The sequence below is a fragment of the Xenopus laevis genome, chromosome 2L (assembly GCF_017654675.1).
Source record: "Xenopus laevis strain J_2021 chromosome 2L, Xenopus_laevis_v10.1, whole genome shotgun sequence".
NCBI classification, from domain to species: domain Eukaryota; kingdom Metazoa; phylum Chordata; class Amphibia; order Anura; family Pipidae; genus Xenopus; species Xenopus laevis.
The window spans coordinates 119,335,821-119,342,622 of NC_054373.1; positions in this window are offsets into that span (position 1 = coordinate 119,335,821).

The following is a 6,802-nucleotide window of genomic DNA, read 5'->3' on the forward strand; positions in this document are numbered from 1 at the left end:
ATATGGTTCCAAAAGTTAGGCACCCCCAAGTGATCGCATGTACTTACCCCAGGCCAGTGTTCCTATCAGCAGAAAACTGCACCAGCACAGGATTGTTCCAGCAAGCACCACAGAGTGATTGTCTTCCAGCTTCTTCTATCTTCAAATTTCCCTAGACAGACGCACGTGTAAATAGCTGACTTTTTCATTAAAGTTCGGCTTTCCACTCTACTGCACAGCCGCAAAAAAAAAGTAGAAGCAAGAAGACAATCACTCTGTGGTGCTTGCTGGAAGGATCCAATTAAATTTTTTTATGGTTTTACTTAGCATTTAATTCAGCAGCTCTCCATTTTGCAGTTTTTTGCTATCTGGTTGCTGGGGTTCCAATTACCCTAGCAACCACTCTTTTGCATAAGAGACCGGAATATGAAAAGGAGAGGGCCTGAATAGAAAAATGAGTAACAGAAAGTACATAAATGTGTAGCCTTACAGAGCATTTGTTTTTTATATGGGGTCTGTGAAATCTGGAAAGATTCAGAATCAAAAGGCAGGTAGTTCAAAACCTATATAAAAAAAAGAAGACCAACTGAAAAGCTGCTTAGAATTAGTCATACTATAAAATTTTTAACCACTCCTTTAATGAATCAGATGAAAGTGAGCGTAGGACTGGCAAGACCAGGGATGACTGATGTAGTTGGCTGGCTTGAATATATTGCAATATATGGACAAACAATTTCTGTTTAGTTTAAAGGGGATGGCATTTTTGGTAGCTTAATGCACAAAATGCCTTACTGACTTTAGCATATTGATTATGATTGAGTTCAGAGCATGTGAAAATACATATTTTGTATTTGTATCTTTTTATAAACATAACCATTAATTTTGAGTTCTGTTGTCTCACGAATATGTGCCAACCGCCAAAAATGCAGCATGTTGCATTCAAAAAACCCCACAAAGAAACGTATAAGACAGTTCTGTACACAGTAGTGCAAACAGCCAGAATATAATTCAAGGGCCATTCTGCCATGAGGCAATGTAAGAAACTTGCCACAGGTGGCAGAGCCCCACAAATTACCAGGGGGTGTCACAAAGCTATTTTATTGCTGTGAGGGCCCCTCTGGCGGTCTAAAGGTAAGCGGGGGCAGCATCACAGAAGCTACTTGAGGCTCAAAGGAGGATGGCCTGAAAACACAAAAGCAAGGATTTTCAGGCCGACCTCCATTCCAATGCAAGTGACTGCATGCAGGCGGAAGCAGTTCAGATGAAAGTAGATGGGACATGGAGCAGATCTGCTTCTCTTAGCCTGACAAAAAAAAAAAATGCAGGTTGAGAGCAGCGGAGCCTACGTTCCGTGTGCCCTTGCCCTAAAGTTGCTGGGTGATTACTGTCATGCAATAGTATGTACTATTGAGTATCAGACAGCTGCTATTTTACGGGACAGCTAATGAAGCCCCAACCCTGCCTCATCTTAAAACGGGATGACCGATCTATCATTTGCTGTTTGTGTTTGATTTCACTTTTATGTTTGTGTTTATTTTATGTCTGTATTTCCTTTACATCCATCCTATCAGGTAGCAGGATAAGCTAATAAAGCTTAAATTAATATAAACATTCATTACACCTTACAACTTAGTATTCTTTTCTCCTCTATTTGCTTTAGTTTCTAGCAAAGTTTTACCGACTGTTGCCCTCTAGGTGTGCCCAAATCTAGATCATCAGGCTCCTTGCTTATATTTAATTCTGTACTTTGGCGCCCCCTGGGATTGACCTATCTTTATTCTTATTCTAACTGGAAAAGCTACAAAAAAATCCACTTTATTTCCCCGTTCCGGCATGCAGAGACTGAAGGCTGCAGCTCTGTTAAAAAGCTAATGAAGTGGGTTCAACATTATCGTTTTTTGGCTCATGTTATGTTTTATATTTTTACACTTAGCCTTCTTTCTCTTTGTTGCATGTCAGGCCATTGGAAGAGGAAGGGAAAGCAGAAACCCAATATCTGGGCTCATTCTTCCTGAGTCTTGCACTCACAACTTATGTGAGAAGCAGTCAGAAAAAAACAGAGGCAACAGTCAACAAATTACTGATTTAAAGGATAAACAAACCCGTAAAATAAAAAAACCCGAACAACTGTGCATGTGCCGAAAGTCACTAAATGACTTTCGGCACATGCGCAATTGTTCGGGATCGGAAAATTACTCCAACTGCGCATGCGCCGAAAACGAAGGTCTGCTTCCAAACTTTAACGAAGAAAAGAAGATGGCTGCCATGAACTGCGGGAACAGAATCTGCACCGAGGGGTAAGTAAAAAGTTAGGGGCATTTGCCTAAGGTGTAGCCAGTGCCTTAAATACACTCATCTGGTGAGCCAAGAAGATGCAGGGGGTTGAAAACTAGGGTTTACATAGGCATAGACATAGGGTTGAAAACTAGGGTTTACATAGGCATAGTGACACATTCTTGTTAAACCTGAAACATGTCACTATCCCTATAGGAATTCAATAAGTATTTCATGTTAATATGAATTGTTGTAATGTGGAGATATTGAAAATGTAACAGAACTATATAAAACAAGTGTGTTGCTCATCCTTCCCAAGCATTTATTTGGACACTATGGATGCACAGGGCAACTTTAAGGCATTGGTGGTCCCACAGCAACAATTCCATTTTTAGGCTCCTGAAGTGAGATTTGCCTAGACTGTATATTAGAACTGTCTTTCAAAATAACTGATCAATGGAGGGCAATCTAATATGGTATATAGTAACAAATCAAAGTAATAGGTTAAAAAAAAAAGTCCAAAAGCAACCCCATAGAAGGTAGCTCACACATAAACCTTTCCCATAATGGACTTGCAAAAATAATTTCTTTGGAGAAAACATCATAAATAGTACAAATAGGAGCCTATTTATCATGCTGTGTAAACCATTGGATGCAAACATGTTGCCCATAGCAACAAATCAGCACTTAGATTTGAACAGTTACCTACAAGTTAGGTAGGTATGAGCAATATCATCAACGACTTTTGTCTCCAATGTTTGTTTTTTTTAACATCTTTTTATTAGTTTTATTACATTACAACAATAAAGAAACAATAAAATAAAAAAAATAAAAAAAAAGAAAGAGAGGGGGGAGGGGGATATCCCTAATACTGCCTAGGCATTAATCCTAATTACGCCAATCTGCTAAATAAATTTAGAAAACATAAGAACTGTTGGTTTCGATATTAAAAAGCCAAAGCATCTAAATATTTCTGAATTTTCCATACATCCTCTAGAGAGATAAGTTGCTTTATAATACGGTATAGCCTAATTAACCGCAGCCTTCCATTCTGCCAAGGATGGTGTGTCACCCCTATTCCATTTGAAAATTATTTGCTTTTTTGCGTAATACATAAGCAGTTGACATAGTATTCTCCCCTCCACTGAAGAAACTATGCCTTTGGTCAGCCCCAATAGTGCCACTGCCAGATCTGGCTGAATTGTAAGCACCAGTACCTTAGAAATAAAGGCAAATACTTGCGACCAGTAATTTACCAGCCTAGGGCACATCCATACAGTGTAAAACCATGAGCCTCGGGACCCACACCCATGAGAACAACAAAAATCCCTTGCAAGGTTCATCCGATGGAGACGCTCAGGGGTCAAATATGATCGATGAATAAATTTAATCTGTATCAATTTATCTCTGGATGATATAGTAAATGTCAACAAGTGCCTCAGTATCTCACCCCACTTGTCCTGGTCTAGGTCCCCAATGTCCTGGGCCCATTTATAATAGCAAGTAAGTTATTTTTTTTCCTCTGTGGACAAAAGCGTTTGGTATATAGTTGACAGTGGCTTAAGGACCATCTGACATTGTAGGCCCATTTCCAGGGTAGTAGCTGCCATCCTAATGTGTGGAGTCGAAAACTAGTGCAGCATGACAGATTTGCAGATATCTAAATTGAGCTGCATATTTCACTTGGAATGAGCATTTTATCTGATCAAAAGTTAGAAGTTCATCCTCTGGATATAAATCCCTAATCAACTTAAGTTCCACCTTGGCCCAAAACTGGGAGTATGTCATGTCCATAAAGTGCCAGAGAGTACTATTGTGCCATAGAGGAGCATGTGGCGAGCAGTACTGTAATCCAGGGGGTGTTAAAAGTTTCTGAGCCGCCTTCCAGGCTCTGAGCGTAGTTTTCATAGATCTATATTACTGGGTGTGCCTCCCTGCCCCTATAAGGTAGCAACCTCAAAGGTTCTCTAGAGCCCAACAAAGCGGCTTCCAGAGTTACTGCCAGATTAGTACAATCTGATTCAAACGGGAACTCACGAATACAGCCACCAAATTATAAAAATACAAATTTGGCAATGCAAGCCCCCCTGTCAAAGCAGATAGCTGCAGGATAGTCGCACTAATCCGGGATTGTTTTCCAGCCCAAATGAATGTGTTTATCACCACACCAGGTTGGTGTATTTCTAAATACAAATAGAAATTTAGGGATATATTTAATTTTTAACAGATTAATTCTGCCCTATAGCGACAGTGGCAAATGAGCCCAGTGTCTAAGCTTAAGTTTCAGATCAGTTAAAATGGGATCAACATTAACAACTTTATATTGAGTAATTTCTTTGGTAATCTGGACCCCGAGATAATCAAAGGAGTCAACCCACTGAAGGGGTGAATCCGGGTATAGACAAGACAGGGCTCCTTGATCAACTGGAAACAAAGTGGACTTATGCCAATTTACCCAAAGGCACAAATATTTCCCATTAGCGTTTATCACATGCAAGAGACTAGTCAAGGCATCACCTGGATTATCAAGATATACTAACATATCGTCCGCATACAGAGAAATTTTTTCAATGAGGTTGCCCTTAACAAGACATACACTATCTCTGTTGTATTCCGTATTGTCTCTGCTAGTGGCTCAATGGCTAGACAAAAAAGAAGAGGGGACAATGGACATCCCTGTCTAGTACCTCGTTCCAAGGCTAAAACTGGAGAAAGCCTGTTATTAGCTCTTATTTGAGCAGTAGGAGTAATATAGTGCCTGTATCCTTCTCAAGTACTGGGGCCCCAAGCCAAACCTCCATAGAGTTTGCAACAGGTAGGGCCATTCAACCGAGTCAAAAGCTTTCTCGGCATCTAACGTAACAATGGCCCTAGTGCCTATATTTTCATCTGCAAATAGGTAAATAGCCTTTGTATATTTATATCCGTATCCCTAGATGAAATAAAACCAATCTGATCTGGATGCACAAGATCTTTCATATATGGTTGCAATCTATTCGCTAAGACCTTGGCCAATATCTTAGCACCACAATTAATAAGGGAAATGGGCCGATACGAGGAACATAGCTGTGGGTCTTTCCCTTTTTTTGGTATTATAGTAATATATGCTTGAGACCTGGTTTCTGACCTCTATTCACAATTTTGTTATAGACAGTAGTCAAAGGGCCTAACAGCAAGGGCAGATGGCGTTTGTAAAATTCGGCCGGTATGCCTTCTGGTCCTGGGGACTTACCAGTAGGAAGAGCCTTAACCACCCCCTCCACCTCCTCTGGTGTAATAGGTTCATCTAACTGGCTTCAGGTTTGATCAGATAGGTAGGGCAACGGAATGGCTCCCAAATAATTTATTAAATCTGCTTCACAGCAGGTAAATTTAGAGGCATATAGATCTTGATAAAAAAAACTTTAAATGTATCTAGAATTTGACTTGGCTGTGTTACCAAGTCTCCTCTTTCTTTTTTTTATACAAGGAATAGTGGCTACCTTCCGGTCATCCCTGACCAACATGGCTAAATATCTATAGGCCTGTCGCTGTATTTGAGCCTGGGCCTTTTCTATGTTGGCCAATGAAAGCTGAGGTGTGGCCTGAAGCCATTCATTCCTGGTATCGTCTGTAGGATCAGCTAAATATGCTAGCTCTTTATCTGATGCTTCTCGCTCAAATGTATTAATTGTATTCCTCAATAACTTCTTAGCCTGGGAAATGCCTGAAATATATCACCACGTGTGATCGCCTTAAAACTATACATGGTTCAGCTGTTCCAGGATTTAACTGCCAGTATTGGGACAACGCCGGTTCTACAACAGACTCGACATTGGTAGAGCCAATCCAGTTGGAGGGTAACCTCCAAATCCTGTTTTGGTGTAAAGCCTTTATCAAGCGGAATTCCAAATATATCTTTTTGTAATACTACCTTGTCTGTTTTATTTAGTGTGCAAGCCCATTATAGGACACAAAGCTGTATGTAGGGAGACAGTCTGCTGAGAGCTAACTTGATTTTTGTATAATTGTAATTGATTTAGTGTGCAAGCCCATTATAAGTGTTTTACCAGTTAATACAAAATAATTACATCTTAAATTGTAGTGGCACTAAACTCTGTAAAATAGTTTATTATTTCCATTGGATGATACAAATCGTAAATGTTTTTTTTTTTTGCAATAATCCTTTCAACAAAACCAAGTGTTGTTTTACCACCAATAACATATTAAATTTGGCATCATACACAGATGAATAAGCTTAATTCAAAAACATATGCATGAAGCTCAAAAACAGCATAAGGGAACAGCTAACGCAAAGCAATATCTTGTTGCCAAATAGTACATGGTGTCTGATCTAAATAAAATATGCAGTTTACAATTTAATATTATGTTCGTTTTCTTAAGGAAAATGATCTAAGAAATTTAAGGCATGCAACTAAAATTGGCTGTTTTAGAGTTTAGCGCCTCTACAATTTAATATATAATTATTTTGTATTAACTAGTAAAACGCTGATCTGATGTAACACTGTTTTCATTAAGAGTGAGAGTTAAAAATCTCTAAACAGGTTTT